This window comes from Propithecus coquereli, unplaced genomic scaffold (assembly GCF_000956105.1).
Source record: "Propithecus coquereli isolate 6110/MARCELLA unplaced genomic scaffold, Pcoq_1.0 Scaffold128, whole genome shotgun sequence".
Classification (NCBI taxonomy): Eukaryota; Metazoa; Chordata; class Mammalia; order Primates; family Indriidae; genus Propithecus; species Propithecus coquereli.
Genome location: NW_012136969.1, coordinates 1704638 through 1718263, shown reverse-complemented (window position 1 = coordinate 1718263; position 13626 = coordinate 1704638).

Genomic DNA, 13626 nt, shown 5'->3' with positions numbered 1-13626 from the left:
GTTATTAGGACTAATTGTAATTGACACTCTCAGTCTTGAGCTTTAAGGTTTTTTTTTCAACACATGTTGTCTAACTCCAGAAACAGAAAAATACTTTTACTGTATTTTAGTTGCTAACAGTGAGGCTATTTTAGTTAATAATAATTAAGTTTGCCTGCTAATGAAGTTTTTCACTCCACCCTTCACTGAGGTAGATGACAACCACCTACCCCAAGCCTGACTTAGTATTTTGGAAAACAGAGCAAACGTTCTCCTTTGAAAATCAGCTACACAGACGTCTGATCCAAACCACTGTCACTCAAGAAAAGGAACAACACAATGTTCCTTCGAGGAAATAAAAGCGTTCGATCAATTCACAAAAGTCATTCCCAAAAATTCCAAACCCCGCAGAGTGAGCAAACGTTCAAGTTTCTACTACGAAAACAATCCACAGCCTTCTGGTTACTGGATTCACTTCAACACTTCCAGACGCAGGAAAGAAGAAACATTCCGCGCATCTTGGTGCTTTCTTCTTCTCACACAAAGCTTCGCAGCTCCCTTCCAAAGCCACCCTGGCTGGAAAAGCAGCCCCTTTTAGCAAGGTCGGGGCCAGGGCCGAAGTCCATGCAGCCTGCTGACCCCGGGGTCTCCGCCACACGTCGTCCCCTCTCACCGCTCCGGGAAGCCCTCCAGGCTCGGAGCTCACAGCCCGCCCGGGAAGCTGCCTCCGACCCCAACCCCGCCCCGGCGGCCTCGGGCACAGACTCTCTCGGGGCGGGGGTGCCCAAAACAAGGCCACGCCGTGCCCCGGGGGACGGGAGCAGCCCCGGCTCTGCCAGTCCCCGCCGGCCTCACCCCCTCCGCCCCCTGGCCCTCGCGCACTCACTCTCACCCCAGAGAGCAGCCCCCGACCTCGGACGACTCCGCCCCACGCCACCTCCCCCGGGAAGCTCCGCGCCGGGCGGCCTCGGGCACCCGGGCACGTCCACCCGCGCCCAGACACACGCCCCCGCCCCGCCTCCGCTCCCCGCCTGCGGCTCGCGTGGCGGCGGCCCGGCCGCGCGAGGCCACGAAAGCCCAGCCCGGGCCCCGGCGCCGCCACCTGCGCCCCCGGCCCCGCGCCATGTTTGAGAAAGAGCAGGAGCGAGCCAGAGGCCCGGCCCGCGCGACCCGCAGTCGCCCGCCCGCCCGCCGCGTCGCCGCTCACCCGTCGCCCCCGGGAGCAGCGTCCCCGCTGCCGCCAGCACGAGGAGGAGCAGCCGGGGACGCGGAGCAGCGGCCGCTGCTTCCATGGTCCCGCCGCCACCGTTTGTGGCCCGGCCCGGCCCGGCCGCCGCCTCGCCTCAGCAAGCCTCGCCTCGCCCCACCTCCCCGCCGCCGCGGCGGCCTCGCTCCGGCCCTTTGTAACTGCTCCGGGGACGCGCGTCCATTGGCTGCCGGGCTCCCGCCAGCCCCGCCTCCCCGCCGGCTGCTGGCGGCCGAGCGGGACCCCGCCGGGAGCCCCGCCTGCGGGCCCGCCGGGTAGCCAATCCGCAGCCGCGGGCGCCGGTCTCTGGCCACGCCCCCGCACCCCGGGGGCCGAGCCTCCAGACCCCTGCCCTAGGGGGAGCGGCTCGGGGCTCCAGGAGGCCGGGAGGGGTCAGGGTCCAGCCAGCCCCTGCGCAGCCGAGCTTCTACCCCGGGGGCCGGGCTGAGCGATGGGTGTGTCTGTGTGAGTCGCTTTCGGAAAAAGGCTGTAGCCGCTTGACGCTCTTTTCTTCTAGCCTCCTTAGGCACCAAAATGTGGTACTGACCCAGCCCCACCCTGACCCGCACTCACAGCCCTGCGCCCGCAGTCCGCCACGCGTGCAACCCGGATCCGCAGCATCGACAAGCCGCTGCGTCCACTTCAGCTTCCCCGCCCCAGATCCACACCTCAACTTTCACTATCCCCTCCCGAGATCCTTCCTCAGTGCCTTTCGCATGCGACTCGGTCTCCTGTTTCCTCCTGCTCTCAGCGCCCACCCGCACATTCCCAGAAAGTCCTCAGATGGCAGCCTCAGACCCCAGACCCTGGGCTCAAGCACAGCCCCAGAAAGCCTCCCGCAGCTTTCCGGAACAGAGCCAGAATGGGGATCCAAGCCGCTCTCTCCCTCTTACCCCTTCCCGATCCAGGTTGGAAAGGAAGGGTCCCTCACTCCCACCCCTCAAAGGAGAGGGATTCCCTTTCTTAGCATCAGCTCCTCGGGGCGGAGGGGGAGCAGTCATCGTTACATTGAGCTGTCTCTGACACGCCCGTACGATAATTCTGAGGTGTCACTAAAAACCCAAATAAACTTAACTACGTTTTCATTCTGAACTCCTAATTTACTGTGAGACGCTCCACCCACCTTTCCTCTGCGACGCCAAAATGAGCTCCAGATTTGTAATTCTTCCTGTCAGACTAGTCCTTTCTTCAGACACAAACACAGCCAAGGAGGCTGTTGCATAGAGCAGAGAACACTTTTTCCGCAGAACCTTTTAAGGAGGAAATTTCATTTTCTCTGTGATTCGAACTTGGAATTAAATAAACCTTGAATAGCAGGAATCAGAACCAACCTGTAGTATCAATTTATGAATTACTTTAGAGCCCCCTCGGTCAGCATCTTCCCCACCTGTGAAGACTTCCTTCCAGGAGCTGTAAAGGGGAAAGGCGAGGGTGTTGGAGTGGGAGCTGAGACCGGCTCTGTTCCCCTCCTGGCTGGGACACTTATTCAAGCAAGTCAGCTGACCTTTCTGAGCCTGCCACAGGCTCAGAGGCCTGCAGCTTGCTCTCTGGGTCCAGCACCACCAGCAGCAAGCTCTCCTCTTGCTCAGGCCGACCAAGTCCAGAGAGACTGCTCCAGGCCCCATTTGCCCTCTGGTTCCACTTCAGTGGAGACTTGGTGGGCCTTGTGACACCTGAGGCCTCTAGACTGCCTTTTTGCTGCTCTCACAATGTCTTGCAGAAGGCAAGAGCTAGTGAGACTTATTGTATGAATGAATAAATGATTCATCTCAGAAAGTGACTGTTGTTCTCTGGCCATTAGCTTCCTCATTTCTAAGCTGTAAATAATAACAGTACCTACCCCATTTATAAATAAAAGAGATTGAATCACATGTCTTGGGCCTCTTAAATGACGTAATGTGTCTGGTACAGTGTCTGGAACATAGTAAATATTTAGATAATGCTATTTCCTTTGCCCATCCTCTTCCAGCTCGGTATAATTCTGATCAGCATTTATGTTCGCATAAATCTGTGCCTTTGCCTCTCAGAGCCTAGGTTACTCAGTGTTGGTATGTCTTCTATGACATACCTCCAGTCATTAACATTTTCCATGGAAATGAGTATGCTCAATAGGAAACAAGGAACAGGAAACAGCAACAGACTATTTTTAAATTTTATCTTCCTGATATTAGGAGGAAATTTCCATGAGCCACAGATCCATAAATAAACTACATAAGAATGAAATAATAAATTATAAGTTTACAATCATGCTTCCCAACCTTTAAAGTGTCTCCAAATTACTTGGGGAGCTTTTAATAATGCAGATTCTTGAGTCTTGGCCCTAGAGGGTCTGTTTCAGATCATAGGAATCTGCATTTGTAATAAATGTTCCAGGAGATTCTGCTTCTGGTGACACTAGGCCCACTTCAAAAGACACTGGTTTACTTAAAATTCAGTATATAAAAATGCATGAACTTATCTGCTTTTTGAGAAAGGATGGGCAGAGGAAAGAAGCCTCCAGCCTTGGAGGCCTACAGAGCCTAGGTGAACTTCAGCCTCTGCCACTCACTAGATGTGGATCTGTGAACACTACTTGATCTCTCTGAGAATTAGCATCCCCAGTGTAAAGTGGGGTAATGACACCTACTCATCTATTTGTCTGAGGTCTAAATGAACTAATGTACATGGGAAATCCATTGTAAATGTTAATTCCCTTCACAGTCTCTATAGGTCCTCAAAAAGGCTTACAGGTTGTTTATTCCAATGTCTCAATTTAAAGGGGAAGAGACTGAGGATCAGTCCCCTAGCAAGTCAGCTGCAGACCTAGGACTAGAAGACTCACTCCAGTATCTTGTACCTTGCATAATGCTACCTCCCAATCTCTATGCCAAGTACATTGTTTGCTTTTCCTTTCGGATTATTCCCTTAAGTAAGATGTTTTCTCCAAAATAGAGAACAGAGACTGCTAGTTGCCTAAATTACATCCATTCCTACATTCACTTTATAACAGAATCATGATTTTCCTTGGGAAAGCAGTTCACCTAGAAAAAAATGTATCAATTTCCTAGGCTCCTTGCACTGAGGTATGGCCATGTGCAAGAGTTCTGGCCAGTAAAATGTAAGCAGAAGTCTACTTTCCATGAGGTGGAGCTTGTAGTAAAAATATTGTTTCCCCACAAAAAGGAGAGACTCATCACATTCTCTCTTTCCTTCTGCCTGGAACATAGTTGCAATGCCTGGAAGTACCGCAGCTATGTTGTAAACATAAGAGCGACAGTTCAAACTAGGGATAGTAGAGGGAAAAATGCAGCGTCTGGGTCCTTGATAAATTTTTTGAGCAACTGTGCCAGCTATAAAATGCTTACTTATTGCTTATTATATGAGAAAACTAAACCTGTTTTTTTAAACTTTGGAACACTTCTAGTCATTTGTCCATCCTATTTATTGTAGCATATTTTATTTCTATCTTATTTTCTAACCTACAAGGTACTATTGACTTATGCCATTACTAGCTGTTGCTAACCCCTGCTGCTCCCAACTGAGTAACAAACAGCCTCAAAATTTAGTGGCTTAGAATAATAACCATGTGTTATCTTTCGTGAGACTGTGGTAGGCTGGACAGTTCTTCTGGTCTAGGCCAATTTAAGCTGATTTCAGCTGAGCTTGCATAGGAGTCTTCTGTCAAGTGACAGATCAACTGAGGGTTGAACAGGCCTGCAATAATCTAGACAGCTCCCCCATGTGGTTTTACATCCCCCAGCAAGCTAGCCTGGGCTTGTTAACACAACAGTTCAGAGGTGCAAAGTAAGGAAAGTGTGAAAGACTATTCTAGTCTTTAGATTTCGATTTAGGTTTAGAACTGGCACAGAATCATTTCTGCCACATCCCATTGGTTTGAGCATGAACTGGACTGAGCCCAAATTCAAAGGGTGGGGAAATAGACACCATTTTTTGATAAAAAGAACTGCAAAATCACATTGCAAAGGGGCATGGATATCAAGAAAAGAATAAGTGTGTTCATTTTTACAAACACTTTGCCTGATCTTTACCTCTCAGACTGCATTTAAAAAAAAAAAAAGAAAGAAAGAAAATTTTTATTTATTTATTTAAGAGATGGGAGTCTCGCTATGTTGCCCAGGCTGGTCTTAAACTTCTGGCCTCAAGCGATCCTCCTGCCTCAGCCTTTGGAGTCAATTGGGATCACAGGCATGAGCCACCACATCCAGTTTACCTCTCAGACTTTCTATCTCAAATCACTTTCATTCTGCCTAAGGTATATCTTTTCAAATTTCTTTTCTTAATAGTGAGAGTCATGGCAAACAATCTTAGTTTTGGTTTGACTGAAAATGTTTTTGTTTAATCTTCATTTTTGAACAGTTTTTTCACTGGATATAGAATTCTAGGTTGATAATTGTTTTCTCTCAACACTTGAGAATATCGTTTCACCGTCTCTGCCTTCCATTGCTGTTTATGTGAAATCAGATAATAGTCTAATGGCCTCTCCGTTGTAGGTAATCTGTCTTTTCTCTCTGGCTGCTTTTTTTTTTTTTTTTAATAGACTTAAGTTCACAGCAACTGAGTTGAAATTACACAGAGTTCCCATATATTCCCTGCTCCCACTCATGCACAGGCTCTCCCACTATCAACATGTGCACCAGAATGGTACATTTGTCACAATCAATGAACCTACACTGACACATCTTCATCACCCAAAGTCCACAGTTTACATTTGGGTTCACTCTTAGTGTGGTACATTCTGTGGGTTTTGACAAACATAGGATGACACGAATCCACCATAATAGTATCATACAGGATATTTTCACTGACCTATCCTCAGTCACAAAGATATTGTCCTCCATGTTCTTCTAGTTGTTTTATAGTTTTAGCTTTTACAGTTAAGTCTTTAAGCTATCTTGAATTAACTCTTATGTGAGATGTAAGGTATGAACCAAGGTTCAGTTTTTTCCGTACTGGCATTCAGTTGATCCAGCATGATTTGTCGAAAAGATTTTCCTTTTCCATTGAATTACATTGGTAGCTTTGTCAAAAAATCATTTTTATATTTGTGAGTCTATTTATGGACTCTCTTTTCTTTTCTATTGGTCTATTTGCCTGTCTTAATGTCAGTAATACTCTCTTGATTACTGTACTTTATGATAAGTCTTAAAATCTACTTAAAAGTAGAGTAAGTTTTGTTCTTCGTCAACACTGTTTAGCCTATTTATAGTTCCAAGTAAATTTTAGTGATAGTTTGTCAATAGCTACAAAAAAAGCTTGCTGGGATTTTTATTGAAATTTCATTGAACTATAAATCTATTTGGGTAACATTGACATCTTTATAATACTTAGTCCTCTCATCTATGAACATGGTTTATTTCCTCATCTATTCAGGACTTCAATTTCTCTCAACAATGTTTTGCAATTTTTATTGGTATGAAGCTTTCATAATATTTGTTAAATTTATGTCTAGGTAATTTTTATTGAGGATTTGGATTTATTTTTGCCACTTGGACCACTGCTAGTCTCAGATTACTCTAAATTAAATTATTGCCTTGAGTTTTTTGATTTGTTTATTGTTTGGACCACACAGGTAATATGAATTTGGGCTTTAAACAACATGAGGGACAGACAGCTTGTGGCTCCAAATTCTCAATGATGACATTATTTTTCTTTCTTTCTTTCTTTCTTTTTTTTTTTTTGCTGCAACCTCCTGGTGATTGATGGCAGTTATTTCTGGCTCACCCCTTTCACTGGGGCTTTCATCTTTATGGGGGAAGAGTCCAGGGGCCTTGGATGGCCCCTGATTTTTGCCTCCCATTCTCTGTCCTGTGTGAGACCAGACAGCAGAGGATCAAGTTCATTTGTTTCAATAAATGCCCTCAGCACAGCAGCCAGCTGCAGTGCTACTGAGTTTCTTCTTTCATTTAGTATTTTGGCCTGAAAATCTATTACTTTCTTGCCAGCTCATAAATGCATTCAGGAAAATATAGTTCCCCTGCATTTTGGGGGTTTTTCCAAAGGAGGGTCACTCAACCAATTACTAAGAACAATACTAGTACCTTACTTCCATGACACAAACTTAGAAATTACTATCAGATTTTCTGCTATAGCAGAACGCAATTGTAACTGGCACAGGTATCGAAGAGGATTGAAACAAAAGCTATTTTGCCAATACAGTGCAAGAGAAATTCAGCTTCTGGCATTGTCTCTGCAGCTTCTCTAACATTAAAAATATGTTCACAGGCTGTCTATCTTTACCCTCATCTTTCAAGCTGGTTTCCCCAAATGCTTGGGTTGCTTTAGGAAAATGTTTTATGTTGTTTTGTATTTTGTATTGTTTTTGTTTTCACTTAGACTTTTGTTGTGGATGTCTAATTTTAAATACACTGTGGATAAAGAATTTAACCCATGGAAAAATACTTTTTTTTTGCTTTGGGGAATTAATTTCTTAATTTACGATTAATTTTATAAATGTCCCATGGATGCTGGAAAACAAAAGTGGACTCTGCTTTTTGTGCAGCACATGAATTTGTGTGTGAGTGTGTGTCTATATATTTAATTTGTGTGAATATGTATGTGTGTATATATTTAATTCTGGTAGTTAATCCTTGCTTTATTTTTTGACTGCTTGATCTGCCAAAGACAGGCAGAAGTGCATTAGGCTCTCTACACTCCCCACTGCTTTCCCTGTTTCCCTGGAGATTCAGCCTCTGGCCTTTACCACCCTCCCTACCTCATCGGAGAACTAAAATGGGATTCAGACTTTCTGCCTTGCCTGAGTTAGGGGGCTGCAGGGTACCAGGCTTGAGCATCTTCTCTCTGGCCCTGAGAGACAGTCCCACAGCTGCAGTCCAGGGCTCTGTTTGCAGCAGTTCTCAGCACCAGTCCTGCCCTCAGACACCTGGACATCAAGTAATCTCAGCCTCCCTGCCTGGGACACAGCCTCCACTAGGCTTCTGCTTGTGTCTACGTCTAGGCTGCTGCTTTGGTCCCTTGTGTCGTCCACAATTCCTCCAAGATGGAATCTCATGCCCAAACTGTGCCCCTTTGGTGAGGTTTTGCTCCATACAGACTGACCTCCCTAATTTAGTTGTCTCTGCTTTTCAAGTTCCTGGTGCTGCTCTCTCTCTCTGTCTGTTGACACATCTTGCTTTCTTGTTCAAGTCTCCAGGGCTGACTGCCTACATGTCATCTGTTACTCTGCCCTTGTTTGCTGCCTGCCTGACCAGGCACATTGCCTCACTAGTGTCCTATATTCTTCCCCCCTGTCGGTCTTCCCTATCCATTTGCATTGTCTCCGGGAGAGTCCGGCTTTTCCCCTGGTCAATCAGGAAGATTCCCTTGTGGTCAAGACAAATTGAGGGTTTTCAATAGGTTGTCACTACCCCTTCCTCTTTGCTCAAATTTCCTTTTAATCACAGGTTTTGAAAAAGTACAAAGAAAGAAAAAAACAAGGCCATAAGACATATAATGCATGACCACGTGGCCTCTTTGTAGGAGATCTGCACAAGTTTAATTTTACAAACATACACACACACACAAATGTACTTGTACATTTAGAACCATACATCCAAACGACAGTGTTCCCATGTGATGAGAGAATTCAATATAAGCACAGTAGTACTGCAGAGAGCTTAATACAACTATCTGGCAACTCGAGCAGTCAAAAAATAAAGAAGGATAACAACCAAGGTTAAGTATGCACACACATATGCACACTCTCACACACAAATTCTCATACACAAAAAGCAGAATCCCCTTCTGTTTTCTAGCATCCATGAAACATTTACAAAATTCATCACAAATTAAGAAACTTCAAGAAATCCCTCTGATGCAGAGACGATAGAGAACAATCCTTTGTCCCCAGTGTATGTAAAGTTGGACATTCATAACAAAAGTTGAAGTGAAAATAAAACACTGAAAAAATTTCCCGCAATGATCCGACCATTTGGAGAAATCAACTTGAAAGAGGGAGGAGAGAGAGCCTATGAACATGTTCTCGAATTTCAAGAAGTAGAGATAACATCAGAAGCTGCAATTCTCTTGTACTGTATTGCCAAATAGCTTTTGTTTGAGTACCTGTAGTAGTTAAGACTGTATTTGCTGCAACAAAACCTGACAGTGACTTCCCAACAGTTCAGTATCAGGAGAGCACTTAAAAGCGAGCAGGTTCCCCACCTCCCCCGGCGCAGCCTCACCTATCTAAGTCAGGCAAGCACCGGGCTTGCATAAATCCTTCTACCTAACTGTAAGGGAAGAGGATCCCACCTTCATCTAATTATAGTGTCCACAAGGAGCCTCTGAGAACGCTCTGGGCCAAAGAGGGTTGCCAACTGTCTCCTGATGTTCTTCTGTGGAGGAAACAGGAGATCCCAGACAGCAGTTACGATGACTCACCTGGAAACCCCAGGATGAACCTCACCAAGCCTGGACTCTCCGCCTTGCAGTTTGTGTGCCCTGGGTTCCCAGTTCCATCTGAATAGCCCACTTTTTACACCAAATCAACAGAATTTTTGCAGTGATGGGGGCCCCGGCCAGCTTGAAAGTTCCCCGTGGACATGGGCAAAGTTGTCCTTTGTGTACCTCAGCATTCCCCTGAGTGCCAAATGGGGTATTAAGGACATAGTTGACCCCACCCCAATGACAAGAGCTTAAATTTGATTTTATTAAACAAGAGTAAGCAGTAGGTTCCAAGCTCTGCTTCAAGAGACCTGACTTCCAGTGAGGTCTCTGCCACTAACTTGCTGTGTGGCTGTTCTCTGGACTTGTTTCTTATGTGTAGAAAGTATGCTTTCTGAAATCTGTATTTCCTACATCAGTCACCAGGGAGGAGGAACTTTGCTTCCTGAAGCCTCAGAATGGTTAGGGTTCTTTGAGTTACAAGAGAAAGAAATCTGACACAAAAGAGCGCAAGGAAAAAAAAAAAAAAGATTTTGGCTGTGATAACAGACAGGAGCAAGGGCAGATGATGTCATGGCTCTCTCACACTCTCACCTGCACCCCTCAGCTCAGCCTCTCTCTGTGCCGGCTTGCTCTCTCCTCCACACAGCTTCTTGCCGAATTATGACAGGAGGAAATGGCCAAGGTGCTTCAGGCTCACCCCAGCTGGGGAACCCAAAGAAAGAGACCTTCTCTGGCCAGACATTCTTAGACAAAACTCCAGGAATAGATTCTGATTGGCCCAGCTGGGGAGCAGGTGTCCATCCTTTGGGCCAGGGTTTCTCAGCAGAGAAGTTGTTGGCTTTTTCAGTAGGACAATTTTTTATTACAGGGCACAGTCCAGGCATTGCTAATGTTTGGCACCCCTGGCCACTAGACACCAGATGTACTCCCCAATCATTGTGACAACAACAACAAAATTAAAACTGCCCCCGCATTTCCAACACCAGGGGTGCGGGGTGCAAGACCACCTTAGGTTGAGAACCTCTGCCTTATATCTGTCTCTGAAGCCAGGGTCCTGGGGCACTGTGATTGGCTACACCTAGATCATCTGCCCTCTTCTGTGGGCAGGAGATGTCGGGACTGACATGACACTGTGTTTGGCAACCGTGGCCAGACTCATATGGCACAGGTGGTTGAGGAGAGTCGTTTCCCAAAGCAACTATCATCATGTACCTATTACCAGAGAGGATGCTGCGCAGACAAAGACCAGCCGCTGTTGACTGCCCCATCCCGAGGGGAGAGGATTACCACCCTCCCCACCAGCCGTCCCCCTCTCCCCAGCCACTCGCATCCTAAATCCCAGGACTCCAGCTCAAACACCGTTCACTGTGGCATTTGAGGTCTCCTGATCTCTTTGTTTTTGACCCCTCCATGTGTTCCCCAGCTATCCTCTCCAAGAGAGGGGAGGCCCCCCACGGCCCCGGTGCTCAGAGCTGGGAGTCAGCTCAGAAATTGTCAGACTGGACAAGAGTCCAAAGGAAGGTTCTGTGGACTCATCCTATCCAGGGCAAATGCTGTTCCCACACTTGAGCCCAACAGAACAAGGCCACGTGACATTTCCAGGAAAGAGCAGAGTCCCAGAGCCCCAGCCATCTCCAGATTCTGAGAAAAAGGTTATGCGGGTTGTTTCTCGAAGATCTCCAGTGTTTGCAAGGCGCGGCGGCTGAGCTGAGCTGGACTCTGGGAAGCATCACGTGAGCCAAAAGCAAAGACCAGGACGCGTTTTTAGGAGAGATTTCTGAGAGCCTGAGCACTGACTGGCCAAGCACTGCTGGGCTGGACGGACCACACCGGCACCCCAGACTCTCCCTGAGTCATCACACCCAGCCCCAAGGACAGCTCTTGACTCCTCCCCCAGGCCCCAGCAATAACCCAAACCCCTTCCTCATTTCCAGTGAGAAACTCGAGACAATTCGGTACTTTCCAAAGGAATTTAACTATAAAGCTAAGGGAAATGAAAGAAGAAAACGCTAGAAACCCACCAACCTCGTAGAACATGTATCTGAGCTTCTGGAAAGTTCTGCACCACACCCTATTTTAGAGTTCCATTTACAAAGAACTCCATATTATTTCTGAGATGGGTTCCTTCCTCTCAATTCCAACAGAAAGCCAGTGTCGGGTCGGGCTCCCTGGCCCTCCTAGGTTGGGCAGGGAAGGGCAGGTGCCCCTGGAGGGAGCAGACTACATAAAGCAAGATATCCTTCCACTCACCCTTTCTTCCTTCCTCGCTCAAACATTCCTAGATCACCTGGCTCTCAGACCAACTCTGTTTTTCCCCCCAGGAGCTCACAGTTTATGAGGGAGATGGCTACAGACAATTAATTAACTGCCCTGGAGTATTGAAACTCCAGGACAAGTGGGCATCTCCTAGTTCTCTTAGCTCATTTCATCCAAAGAAACAACAATCTGACTCCCCCCTCACGTCACTAAAAAAGTCATTTAAGTTTTTATTGAAAAGAAAAAGTTTAATGATGCTGGAGGGTTTACATTTAAATCTTCTCTCAAAACGTGTCTGTGCCACCACATCCTCTTTCCTGGGTGTCTTCTTCCCTTCAGAGAGGCCCTTGGCCCATTCTGAAGTGTATCCAGCCAGCCTTCTCCCTCAACTTCTTCTGGGGCCCAGAGCTCCATCACAGAAGCCTGGGAGTCTGGCCTGCAAACGTAGACCGGGTCTTGGCAGACTGCCACAGAGGAGCAGAGGGAAGACTGTTGCTGTTTGTGTCCACCCCGATGCGACAGGACAAGTGCAGCAGCATCTGCCTTCTCTCTGACCACTCTTTCCTCCGTCCATCATGAGTACTGTGGCCCCCAGGGTCTGCCCTAGATCTTCTCCCCTTTGGCTTATGCTTCTCCCTGGACGGCCTCAAATGCACCCCTGGCTTTCCCTGGCACGGACATGCTGGTGACTCCCAAATGGGTTTCTCTAGAAATTCAGGCTCGTAAGTGCCCAAGTTTCTTCAGTATATAAACTACTCCTTTGGGGAACCCAGAGTTTGAGAGAGACTGTGGTCACCTACAAAGCTGTCTTTAGGGCAGCAAAACCATGACTTCTATAAGTTGGTTATTGATGATGTCACTTAGAAATACCCTGTGTCTGTTTGGTTGGCTTGGGGTTTTTTTGTTTTGTTTTCTTTTTTGGGTCTCCTTCCTCCCAGCAAGTTATGGTCTGGGGTAGGGTCAGGATGGACAATGAATAGGCTTTTTGTGTTTCAGATTGGGCCTCTTCAAAGCATGTCTTTGTAAGATTTCTAGGCCCATCAAAGGATTTGGTTGGATTCCTGGAAAATGGATCACTGAATTAATTGGATCATGTGTCCCTTCCACTGTGGCCAGGGAATGACATGTCGAAGTTGGTCTACTCCTAGGATTACTTTCCATCCCTGAACCAATCATGGTAACAACTGAGTTGAAATTATGGTATTAGTTTACGCCATTCATGGCCACTCCTACGGTCTGTCCAAACCACAGGAGACTATCCTCCTGTAGGGGAGAGATGGAGTAAGTGGAGGTGAGTAAGCAACTAATGTCCCTGGCAAGGTTCCTCTTGAGCGGTGGCTTGAAAACATTTTTTGAGCATGATTTATGGTTAAGAAATACATTTTTTTTGAGACAGAGTCTCACTCTGTCACCCTGGGTAGAGTGTAGTGGCATCATCGTCATCTTATCGTAGCTCACGGCAACCTCAAACTCCTGGGCTCAAGTGATCCTCCTGCCTCAGCCTCCCAAGTAGCTGGGACTACAGGCATGCACCACCATGTCTGGCTAATTTTTTCTATTTTGGTAGAGATGGGATCTCACTCTTGCTCAGGCTGGTCTCGAATTCCTGAGCTCAAGCGATCCTCCCACCTTGGCCTCCCAGAGTGCTAGGATAACAGGAGTGAGCCACCGCGCCCGGCAATAAGAAATACATTTTACATCGTGGCCCAGGACAAACACACACACACACACACACACACACACACACACACACACAAACCCCT